Raw genomic sequence first — 12986 nt, 5'->3', positions numbered from 1 at the left:
ATGTACTCACTACCTGACTTATGTAACTGTAACCCCTCTGTATAGCACCTTTACAATAAATAACTGGATAGGAAATGTACTCATTACCTTATTCATGTAACTCTAACCCCTCTCTGTACAGTATTTTTACAATAAAAAATATAAAAAAATAACTCATCTCCTCAACAGTCTATGTAGAATGAGAATAAATCTCCACATTACTTCCTTTACTAAAAATAAAGTTGAAATAACAGGCTACTTGCCTATCAGAATTCCAGATTTCTCATAATGACTTGTAAGAACCATTTGGATATTGATTCCCAGCTCAGAAGCAGAGGCTGAGGCTTTGAGCTTCCTTTTGCTTGTGCTGCTTTTGTTCAAGCTCCACTGACCTTTTTGAAATAGTACCACCACTTTGAAGATTGGTTTCCACATTGAATACACTTCTAGGATCTTAGTCTCCAAGGTGGGAGCCGGTTAAGGTGAGGTCTGAAGTGGTTTTGTTGTCCATGTTCCCGATTCTTTTTTTTTTTTTGTCAGTCAGCTGTGGGGCTTGAACTCTAGGCGCTGTCCCTCAGCTCTTCAGCTCAAGGCTAGCACTCTACCACTTGAGCCACAGTGCCACTACTTCCCTGATTCTTTATTTCTTATTCTTTTTTAAAAATAATTTTTCTTTTAATTTTATTTCTTTATTTATTTTGAATGTGGTACTGAGGAATTGAACCCAGGGCTTCATGCACGTTAGGCAAACATTCTACCACAACGCCACACTCCTAACCCCATCCCCCTATTCTTTGTTCTTTTGAGGAGGGCTGTGGGCTTTTGCCAGGGTCACATGGGGGAGTCCATAGTAGCACCGGTCTTTCATTCTGCAGCATCTGTAACTACTCTCCTATAACCAGATGTTGAAGGAGTCAGGAGGCGAGTTTTCAATCTGTGAATTTTGAGGCCAGAGGTCTTGAGGGACAAAAATATTAGGAGCTGGAGACACTCCCGGAGTTCATTAGAAGAGTATATGTATTTTAGTGGTAGTTCAAAGGCAGGGCCATGGTAAGGGAGGGTTGTCAGCTTAGTGGATGGAGACCCACTGAAATGGTGGCAAATATGTGTGTATGTGAATATGTATGTGTGAATATGTTTGTGGGTGGCCCTGAGAGTGGGTGGTGAACATAAGTATGTACTGTGTATCTGTGTATGATTGTGGTTGAGCATCTATACTGTATGTGTATATGTAAGTGCATATCTGTGCATCTGCAGCTATGTAAGTATATGCATTTGTGTCTCGTGTGTGTGTGTGTGTGTGTGTGTGTGTGTGTGTGTGTGTGTGTGCTTTACTTTGTCCCTCTTCCTAGTAATGATAGGCAAGGCATTTATGTCATTTTTCTCACTTTCACCCATCTTCTCCATCCCCAAAGATGGCACAGGTGTTTTTGTGTGAGAGACCCTTGGCTAGGTCTCTGTGGTTTGGTTTCCATGGGAACCATAAAGACCACTTAAAGGGGAGAAGGAGGAGGTGTTTGGGAGGGAGAGAGCCTGAAATCCCTAAGCCTGTGGTGGCAGGAGATGGTAGGTGGCTTTATTCCAGACAAAAGAGGAGGAACAAAGCCTAAGGGGAGGGGACAGCAGGGGTGTCATCACGGAGGAGATTGGTTAGTTTTGTGGTTTTCTGAATTGAGTATAGAATAATGGAACCTCAGGTCTCAGGGATGGGTGTGGGGCGGGGAGGGGCAGAGGCTGAAGGAGCACTGTGAATTTCTGGTCCTGGGGAATGAGAAAGATTCCTAAACTGGGAAAAGTGAGGAGGAAAGAGTTCTATCAGAGGGCTGGGAAGGTGGCTCAGAGGTAGAGCGCTTGCCTTGCATGCATGAGGCCCTGGGTTCCATTCCTCAGCACCACATAAGCAAAAGGAAAAAAGCCGGAAGTGGCGCTGTGGCTCGAGTGGTAGAGCGCAGCCTTGAGCTGAAGAGCTGAGGGACAGCACCCAGGCCCAGAGTTCAGGCCTCAGGACTGGACCCCCCCCCCCAAAAAAAAAGAGTTCTATCAGAAACCCAGTTGACTGCAAGGGGAAAACTCAAAACCCCATGACTGTCTTCAAGGTCTCTGTCAGTATCTGATTCTACCTGACCTGTCCATTTTCCTGCATTTCCTCCAAGACAGTCCTGCAGAAGAGTGGTGGCCTTGTTACTGTGAATTTCTCCAGGGAAACAACCCTGTCTTTCCAATTTTTGGCCATCACCAGTGATTGTGTAGCTGAGCTGTATTAACTTGGTCACGTGTGTATCTTAACTCTAGCACCCATGGCCACGGCACCACCTGAGCTTTCTAGTCTGCACAGTCTTGGTTTTTCCCTCTCCACACAAGTCTTATCTTTTTTTTCTCCAGCTATCAATGCAAGACTGTGGTTTTTCCCAGCCCACATACATCACTAAGATCTTCAAAGGATGAATCTAGTTCCTTGGCTTGCAAGTGCATATTAATATCTGGCTCCTCTGAGCACCTGTGTCTGTACTTAATCACAGCCTGTTTGTTTTGCAAATGCATGCTCTTTCCCTTCTGTTGGAAAGGGCACTGAGTTTGGATAAACAATAATACTCATCAGTAATTCAGATCCTATATTATGAGTGTTTTGCCAGGGATCATTTGAAGTACAGAAACTGCTCAGGGTTCTGAAGCTCAGCACTGCATCTGCTACTTAGGAACTTGCTTAAGATATTTCAACTCTCTAGGCAAATGGGAATGAAAGAAAAAAAAACGAATCCCCATATTCTCTCACCAGGTTGTCTTTTGAAACTTGTCAGAGCTATTTGTGCTGTGAAACCTGGATCACAGTAACTTGAGTTATTGCCACTGCTAAGAGCTCTTCAAGTGAGGGAACATAACCTTACTGTCCCATCTACCCATATCAACATTAAGCCACAAAAACCAACATTGCCTGAGCCCAGATGGAAAACACAACACACTGAAGCTAGAAGATTGTTAAGAGTATTGGGGGGGAAAGGGTCAGAGGAAACAGCTTAAGGCATTGCCTTAGGAAAAGGGTGAAAGAAAAGGGACAGAGGTTCTAGAGAGTAAGATTAGGTTAGCTCAGCCTTGGGTACCTCCTGACCTGCTTTGATGTTATTGAGCTTTATTTACTAACCATTCTCTTGCTGTGTTTCCACAACCACTTTGACAAGCAGGTGTCACTATTCTCATTTTAAGGGTGAAGCCCCTAGGTCAGAGGTTTGCCTGACTCAGATTCCCACCTCCACCAGCCCAATCAGAGGTCCAAGGTCCCCTGGTCTGAATGGACTTGGAATAAGATGACGCCTTCACAGCTCCCCTGTCAGTTCCCAAGGGAGAGAAGGCCAATAGGTGTGATGACCGGCAAGAAAAAACATTTGGTTGGAAATCACAGCTTGTCAATCCAGGAGTGAGGTCGCATCAGGAGGTGCAACCCAGAGAGAACTTCCTGTGTTATTCTCCTGTGTTATTCTCCGGGTGGTCTGCTTTCTACACCCTTGCCTGTGCATGTAACTCACAAACATCCATCACCACTGGGACACAGGGTGGGAGACATGGAAGGAGTGGGGAGTGGGGAGGGGAAGGTGGGAGGGGCATTGCACAGATGGCTTCCCCCTGCCAGACCTCAGGCTCTCAGGGGGCAGGGGTGAGGCTGATTAAGAACTTTCAGTCAGGACGTGATCACCAGCTGCTGAGTGACCTGGCAGGCTGTTTAAGGTCCAGCAATACAATGTCAGTCCCGACCTTTGCCCTGTCAGCCCCGTTGGAGGATGGAGCTCATGTTGAAGAGGAAATCATCTTTAAAATAGAAGCTAGCCTCCTCAGCCTGCCCCCTGGCTTTTCCTGCAACTTCAAGGCTCTTGTTGGAAGCCTGGTGATGGGTGATTTTCCTTCTTTAGTCAAGCCAAGAAAAGGGTCAGGTGGAAGATTTACCAAAGGGAGTAAGACCACTGGAACTGATTGTTTGTCCTGGAGCCCACGAAAACATCTTGATTTCCTAGGAAATGTCATTGAGAGTCTGACCTTTCTTTTAGGAAGCCAAGAGGATCCTTCTTGCTTTCATTCTTGTTTCTGCCTTGATATCCAGGAGGTCAGGTGTAGGGCTGCATGGTGCACAGAGCCAGGAGCTACATTGGGTATTCAGTTCAAATCATGCTCTTTAAATTAAATAAGATTTTAAAATTTCAGTTCTTCAGCAGCCTTGGCGCACTTCAATAGTCATATATTGATAGTGCGTACATGGCAGGGCAGTGTAGACGTGAGACATTTCCATCACCGTCGAATATTCTTTTTTGCCTCAAGAGCAGTATTTCCCCTCCCTGGTTGTATATTGGAGTCACTCGAATGCTTAGGAAAAGTCCAGCTGCCTGACTGGGTTCCCTCCTCAGACTTCTTTTTTTTTTAAAGTTCCAGGGATTGATGGTGGAACCTCACATTAGAATCTTTTCAAAAGTTCACTCATCTGGTTCTAAGAAGCAGCCAACACGGGTCCTATTGAGTTCTAAACTTATAAGAATCCTGTAGGACTTCTGAAAGACATGTAGAAGCTCCTAGGACTGTTCCTTAAGGATGCTGAGTCTGTAGGTCTGGAGTAGGTCTTAGGATCTGTGTTATAGCAATCCTTATGTGCTAATAGACTATGGATAGGGGCCCAGGAGTTTTATTACACACTTGTGCTGGGGTTGTTGTAACAAGAGCTGTGGAAAGTGTACTTTATGTTACAGATAAGGTCAGGGGAAATTAAAACACACACACACACACACACACACACACACACACACACACACACACACACACACACACACACACACACACACACACACACACACACAGAGTCTTTTCCCAGACCACAGGAGGCAGTAAGAGAAGCAATGGTTTTTGGACTGGGGTTTTGGGTGTTTGTGAGAGTAGGCCCTGGAATCATTCTAGTATTCAGATGACACCAGGAAGGGTAGGAGCCTGGGCAAGGCACAGCATTGGTCACAGTTGATCTCCCTTTGTAAAGTGCGAAGCAGAACAATGATATGGTGGTGATTGATTGGGCTAAAATAATCAAAGGACTCTGTATGGTGCTATTTGGACATCAGACAATGTCTAGTAAACTTAGCCCTGGGGGAACAAAGGGGATGTTACTGCAGACAGAGTTGATCTTGAGAGAATCTTTTGGTGTGTTTTATGCTGATGTAGGTAGATGTGGATTCTGCTTCTTTACGAGGTGTGAATCTAGCCAGGCATGTGGAAGTCTGGAGGGCCTATTCTGTGGATCAGGTGGAAGAGGCAGCTTCCTGGACAGGGGTCCTTTGTGCTATAGAGCTGCAGACATCAGTGTCTTCAGCTGAACATTAAAGACATCAACAGGAAGGACAATTATGCTACTTTATTTATTTTTGCTGGTCCTGGGGCTTGAATGCTAGGCCTAGACACTGTTCCTGAGCTTCTTTTGCTCAAGGCTAGTGCTCTACCACTTGAGCCACAGTGTTACTTCTGGCCTTTTCTGTGTATGTGGTACTGAGGAATCGAACCCAGGGCTTCATGCATGGTCGGCAAGTACTCTATCACTAAGCCACGTCCCCAGCCCTCAACTTGTTATTGTTTCCAGTTCTGGATTCTTTCTTCTCATCCCTCTTCTGCCTGATCCTGTCCATGCCAAGAAGCCTCTCTCTGCCAGAGCTAGAAGTGCTGGGATTTGATTAAAGCTTGAGAAAATGTAAGGTGGTAATTATTTCACTATTCCATCTTCATTCTAGTTTCTTCCCCAAGATATGAGGGAAGAGCCTGTGATCTTTAGATTCCCCTTAGGGAAATGCTGCTGGCTGAGAAAGGCCTTTCTCCCTTCCTTCACTACAGTTTTCCCCTTGCACAGGACAAAAACTAGCTCATGGCCCAGGGAGGCAGCGAGAAAGGATGTTAAAGCCAGAGAAACTTGTATTTGAATCCTTATCCTGTTATCTTCTTGCTTGGTGATCTTCACTCTTTAGGACCTCTCTGAGCCTCAGCTCACACTACTGCAAAGTTGAGGATAATAAGAACACCTTTGACATTCATCATTGGCTACCGGTGTCTAGATGCACACAACCATTCACCCGAGAGCCATTGTCATCTGCGATTACCATGATCACCAGCCAAATGGGAGAAGCAGAGGGTAGAAACTGTCGCTTGCTACCTGGAGGTGCCCTGGGGCTCTGTTCTCTCATGTTGACTAGGGGACTGAGGAAAAGGAGGGGGTAGAGCCTAGAGAAAGGACAGAGGCCCTTTAATGAGCTCAGGAAAGCCCATCTCCTGACAATAACAGCCCCCGGACTCTACAATAACATCCTGTCAGAAGAAGCAGCGACAGGATATGCTGGGGGTGGAAGCTTGTGCAGCCCCACCGCTCACCTCCTGGTCTAGCAACCTTCATCTCTAAGGAAGGCACAGGAAGTAGCAGCCTGCCATCAGAAGGATATGAACCCTTCCCTCCTCCGCCCGCATTCTGGACTGATATGGAGGTGGGACTGTCAGCTTCCCCTCACGCAGATTGTTAATGGCTTTTTCCCTAAGCTGCTTCTGTTCCTGGTTGGCCCTGTCTTAGCTGGTGCTGTCTGCTGGTCTAGCAGCCTCTGGGGTTCCATGGATGTTCCTAGCCCACAAACCCCTTCCTGTTGTATTTGTTGAAGGGTCTCTGAGTCCTGAGGACAGAGCACAGCTGTAGAAATACAATGCTGGTGGAGAAAAACCGTGTCAGCCCCAGAGGAGGAAGATGTTGCAGCTAAGGTGGCCTGGAGAGATGAAGGAAACACAGTGAGCTCAGTGGAAGTCCAGGGTGTTTTGGATCTTCTATGGGGAAAGGGAGATCACCAGGGAAGACTTCATGGAGGAAGAAGTTAGTTATTCCTCTGAAGAAAGTGCAGGTGTTGACCAGGTGGACAGGTGAGAAACAGACCCCAGTGAGAAATGACAAGTATGTGCAAAGAGCTGGAAAGGGCTGGAGGGGAGGAGCCAGGACTCAGAGCTCTCAGAGTCTGTGGATAGAGAGAGTCTAGGACCCTGAAAACCAACCACATCCAGAAGGATAAAAACTTCACCTGAAAAGCCAGGCAAAGCAATGGAAGCCTTTCAAGTGGGGAAGAGACCTGGTCTGATTTGTGGTTGGAATCCTGATGTGCTTCCTCGCATCAATGAAATAAACCTTCACAAAGAACCAGTATGCTCTGCTTACAAGCCTAGAGAGCTCCATGGAGACTTCATTTTCATAATCTAGGGAAATGGGGAGAGATCTGCTTAGGATACAAGCAGCAGGGCTGGGTCCCTGACTCTGCAGGTCTTTCATCTGGGGATCTGGGCCAGTCCCTTTCACCCTTCTGGAAGCATCATATAAGGTTTGCCCAGATTTGAGCCAGAGAAACTGCAACCAGATGACCCCTATGGCCCCTTTCACATCCTATATCTTAGAGTCCAAACCCAAGATACGTCTCTACTTGCAGGAAGCTTGTCATCTGGGATTGAATGACCACAAATAAGATACCAAGCTGATTGACTTCTATTAGAAAGCACTGTTTGTTTTTCCTTCATGGCACTTGAATTCAGGGCTTGGGCAGGGTCTCTATTTTGTTTTTCTGCTGAAGGCTAATGCTTTCCCACTTTGAGCCACAACTCCACTTCCAGTTTTTAGGTGGTTAATTGGAGATCAGCGTCTCATGGACTTTCTTGCCCTGGGCTGGCTTTGACCAGCAATCCTCAGATTTCAGCCTCTGGGGTAGCTAGGAATACAGGTGTGAGCCACCAATCCCCAGCTAGAAAACACTTTTTGAGGGTAGGGAGTCGAGGAAGGGCCCACAATGCTTTGTGTCGTGCAAGATAGAATTTCTGTGCAGATAAGTGACGGAGTACCACAATATACTGCTGGAGCAGGGGCTGGATTTCTCACTAATCCTAGTCCTGAATAGGACCAGCCTCCCCATTAGACAGGGACATGCGAGGTTATAGCTACTCTCAGAAGAGTCTAGGTATCTTAGTATGGGCCCCTCCTTGCAGAGAGCTGTCACCAGAATGTCCTTGGAGGTCCTGATACATAGAGTCAGAAGTAGGCCCATTTCTAGGAAGGCCAAGAAACAACAGGGAAAGACATGAACTTGAAGTAGGAGACATGGGTTATTTTCCCCGACTCTACTAGTGAGTGACAGGTCTGTGACCTTAGGGGATGGACATACAATGCTTCCTTTCTGGGACTTCGTTTTCTCACTTATAAAATGACAGTTTTCCATTCTCGCAAGTGACGATTGTTTCCTAGGCACTAGGTGCTGGTCGTCCAAGGTGGAAAAGACTAGATCACTATGGTTGGGCAACTGCCTTGAGGTAGGGGAGATAGATGTAGAAACAAACACACATCTCTCAGGGTCATGTACTGAATACAGCGATAATGGGATACTGAGAGAGAGTAGAAACGCAGACAGGATCCTCCATCCAGCAAGAAGCACAGGATCGCTTCCTGGAGGAAGAGGCCACATTCCCCCTTAGTGATCTGTGCAAGCCAGTCAGAAGTCAGAAGGAAATGGGTTAAAGAATCGGAGTCACTTTTGCCTTCTCAAAATGTAAACTTGAGCTCCTTTCCAAATCTGGTCTGTCTGGAGTGGTTCCTCTGGGCTGTCCTCCCTGCTGGCTTCCGTGGCCTCCAGGATGGACTTCTGAGCACCCTCTGGTGGAATAAACTCAGAGCACAGCCCACAGTTAACTTTAAATCCCTGGCTTGCCTTGGGCAGAATTTTCTAGCCATTGGCATGTTGTCTGCTGGGGATTCTCAAGGGTTTAGATCAGAGCATCCTAACCTTGGTGTCTGCCAGAATTTTTTGGAAGAGATGCCATCCTCCTCCCCCCTCCTTTCAGAGGCTTCTTAAGGACAGAACACCCTGCCCCATCTACCCAACTTGAGCCTTCGTAATGCATGCAGATGATGGATGAAGAGGAGTAAGAGAAAACATACTCTCCTGGTTGAATGCATAGTTGAAAATGAGCAAGAATGCCCTGCAGGAGAGGCAGGTAATGGTTTTATGGGAGATGCTAATCAGGGAATCTGTGGTAGCCTGGAATGTTCCAGGAAGACTTTCCAAGGAAGGATGCTCTGGGTGAGATCTAATGGAAAGGAAGAAATCCCATCAGTGAGGGTGGGATGGGTGGAGAGAGAGAGAGAGAGCATCCATTCTCTTTCAGACAAGAGAACAGCCTGGACAAAGGCCTGCGGCTAAGGAGCCTTGCCTACTGAGGAGGTAAAAAGACCTGTCAACTTGTGTTCAGGGAGAAAGGGTGGGGTGGGGTGACATGGAATAGAAGGGTTGGTTCCACATTAGCCCTTTGGGTCCCACAGAATATGCCCAGGAGTTTTTTTTCTAAAAACAATGGGAATCCAGTAGGGGGCTAATATGATCAGAAGAGTGTTTGGAAAAGAAACATCACCTAGGGTGTCTCTAGGAGGAGTGGAGGGAGGAGGAAGCAGTGGCTGAGGCTGGCTACTGTCACTGATCAGATAGACATCGGTGATCACCAATCTGGGTTTTACTGATAGGTGACACTGCAAATTATGAGATGGGACATTTTTTTTTTTTTTTATGAACAGGCTGGGCACAGAGTTCAGTGCAGGCAAGAAGGGCAAGGGCCTTTCCTGTTTTCTGGGCTTATATAAGGAAACTGAGGCTCAGAAATCAGGAGGGATTTTCCCGTGCTGGCAGAATAAGGACCGACATCAGAGCCAAATGCTCTACTCATGCTGTTGGTTTTTATAGAAAAGATCTTGGAATCATAGCCATCATCTAGCTGAGTTCTTACATCATTTTTGTGGATAAGGAAATGGCAGTCCACCAGGGGTGAAGGTTTTAGTGGTCAAAGGCCACCCAGAGAGTTAGTTAATTAATCAGTTGAATGCATATAAACATGGCTCTCTTGACCTTAAGATAAGGGGACAAGTGTTTGTGCAGGAGGGAGATAACTTGGCAGAGCTCCCTTCAGACACTCTCCTAAGCACCCTTGTGTTGGCTGCGTCTTTTGTGGGCTGACTGCCCGGGGTTAGGGAAACCCAGATGTCTGGGGCCACAGAAGCCAGCTGGATTTTCCCACATTGTGGATTCTCAGTGTTTGGGCTCAATAGATTAGCAACTATTTTGGAAGCGGGATGATGGCTAGGAGTTGTTCTTTGGATGACTTCTGTTGCAGCTGAGTTTATGGAAAGGCTTGATTTCCTGTAGCCATCCTAGATATCTCCAGTTGGACAGAATCTGAAGTGAGGGCCAGAATTTACCAGTTACTCCCTTATGATTAAATAAAGGGTCAGTGCTCTTCAGAACCCCTAGGGTTTGACAGATTTTTTTTTTTTACAAAAACAAATATTGTGTTGAATGCAGATATGAATGATCATTGGAGACCATGTTACTTTGGAGGCCAATGTGTTGGAATTCTTTCCTTTTCTCGAGAAAAGCAAGCAGCATCCTTGAAAAAGGGACTGAATTAGGAAATTCCAGAGCATGTTTTTTTTTTGACAGCCCATTATCATGGTGACCTGGCTTTATCTCGGAGGAATGCTTTGGAGACTCAGCTCTCAGGAACTGCTTTCTGGAGCCCTCCAGAATATTCAGAAAAGGGGGTAAAGGAAGGCCCCAGTCTTTGTGGAAGCTCAGGTGGCTAGGAAGATGGTGGCATATGGAAAGGCATGACTTCTGCAATTATGCAGCTCTGGAGATGGGGCCTAGGGGTGCAGCTGTGTCCTGGCTTTACCATGTAATGCTGATGTGACACCAATGTTCCTCTCTCTGAACTTCAGTTTCTCCTTTTAAGTGGAAAAGAGGATCCCAACTTCATAGTGTTAGCGTGAGTGTAAAATGAGATCATTGAAAAGCACTTGGCCTATTGTTTAGCATAGAAAGAAAAAAAAAGCACTCTGTGTATTTAAAAATTTATCTTCTAATTCCAGCACTCTGAAATCAACCAAGACTGAGTCAGATTGATTTAAATGAACTGAATCGTCCTCTTTGGGTCTGGCTACTCCTAGGTGTCTCCTGAGGTTCACTGTCATGGCAACGGGCCGATGGAAGCTGATAGGGGAAGCTAAACAGCCAGAACACTGCCCAGCCTGCTGGCGCCACATCCAGTGAGGGCAGCTGTCTGACTAATGGCTGCCTGATACCATTGGCCTCATCTCAGGCCACCCTGGAAGGATGGAGCCTCACTCACTGGGTTGAGCCAGGGCCCTGGTCACTGGCACAGTGACAGGTGCCACAGAGTCTTAGAACTACCCAAGCAGAATACTGGAACTGAAAGGGACCTGGGAGATCAGTTATTCAATTCCCCTCCTTTTTATGGCTGAGTAAAGAACAGATGAGTAATGAATAGCTGTGTGCCCAACACAGTATGAAGTTCCTTCTGTACAGGTTAATTTCTACAACAGCCCTGTGGAATAGATGTAATTATTTCCACCACCAAAAAATTGAAGATTGGGGCTCAGAAACACGGAACCTTTGCATGAAGGTAGTATTTGCACCCAAGACGCTTTTGTTCTCATGTTCCTTTTTTAAAAAAAATTATCTTTCACTTTACCATTTGCTCATCCAGCTGCTGCAGTCTGACTGAGTCTCTCAGAGTTTATCCAGAGGAAATTTGGTCCTTGGTACAGCAGCACTGAGAAGTGAGGCCTTCCAGAGCTGATAAGATCATGGGGGTGGAACCCTTCAGAGGAGCTTGATGACATTAGTTTGAGAAATAATAATAAGAACTCACCATTTCTAACAAGCTCTCTCACCTGGTTGACTTTCCATCATGGGATGACATTATGTCCTCATGGATGCTAGACCCTGGATCTTGGAAGTCTCAGCTTTGAAAACCATGAGGAATTGGGTACTGGTGGTTCATGTGCCCTAGTCCTAGCTACTCAGGAAGAGTAGCTGAGATCTGAGGATCAGAAGAGTTAGAATGCAGTCTGAGAAGAATAGTTCATGAGACTATTATCTCCAATTATCCATCAAAAAGCCAGAGTAGAGACGTGTTTTAGGTAGAATGTCAGCCTTGAGCTAAAAAGCCAAGCCAGAACTCAAGTTCAAACCCCAGTACTGGTACATTAAAAAAAAATTATACAAAAAACTATAAGAAATAACTTTCTGTTCCTTATAAAGGACACAGCTTCAGATACTCTGTTACAGCAATGCAAAATGGACTAAGATACCATCTTTCAGGATGTTGCCTATTTTACTTCTTGCTCTACTCTTTTCTTGTTTTTAAATTAAGTTCTCTTTTAAAATATAGTTTTTATGATCTTTAAGTAGCTGTACAAAAGAGTTGTCATTCATCAAGGCAGCTTATGAATCTAATGCCTCTTGATCAATATCTCCCTTTCATCATTTTCTCTCATCTTTCCCAACCAATCCTTTCCCTCAGTTTTCTTAATTTCATAGCATATGCACTGAATTTTATGACTGCATTTTCCCTCCTTTCTCTTTTAATTCATCTGCACTGTTCCCACTTGCTCTAGCCTTATATGACAGTGACTCAGTAAAAAAAATGCTGAACAAATGAATTGCTGTCAATAATTTTAGTACCATTATTTTTTGTCAGTTGTGGGGCTTGAATTCTGGGCTTGAGCACTGTCCCTGTGCTCTTCAGCTCAAGGCAAGTGCTCTACCACTTGAGCTACATACAGCACCACTTCTGGTTTTCTGATGGTTTATTGGAGATAAGAGTCTCATGGCCTTTCCTGCCTGGGCTTGCTTTGAACTGTGATCCTCAGATCTCAGCCTCCTGAGTAGCTAGGATTACAGGCATGAGCCACTGGCACCCGGCTAGTACCATATTTTTGAAAGTATGGTTTACAAGCTGGTCCAGGGAAGTATGCATGTAGGAGGTATTTTATACAACTCTGAGGATGGGAAAGGAAAGCTGAGTACCAGTGGCTTCCACATGTAATCCTTGCTACTCAGTAGACTGAGATCTGGGGATCACAGTTCAAAACCAGCCTGGAAAAGAAAGTCTGTGAAACTCTTATCTCCAAT

This window comes from Dipodomys spectabilis, unplaced genomic scaffold (genome assembly GCF_019054845.1).
Source record: "Dipodomys spectabilis isolate Male_0828 unplaced genomic scaffold, ASM1905484v1 ptg000030l, whole genome shotgun sequence".
Classification (NCBI taxonomy): Eukaryota; Metazoa; Chordata; class Mammalia; order Rodentia; family Heteromyidae; genus Dipodomys; species Dipodomys spectabilis.
Note: the sequence above shows the minus strand (reverse complement) of the source record.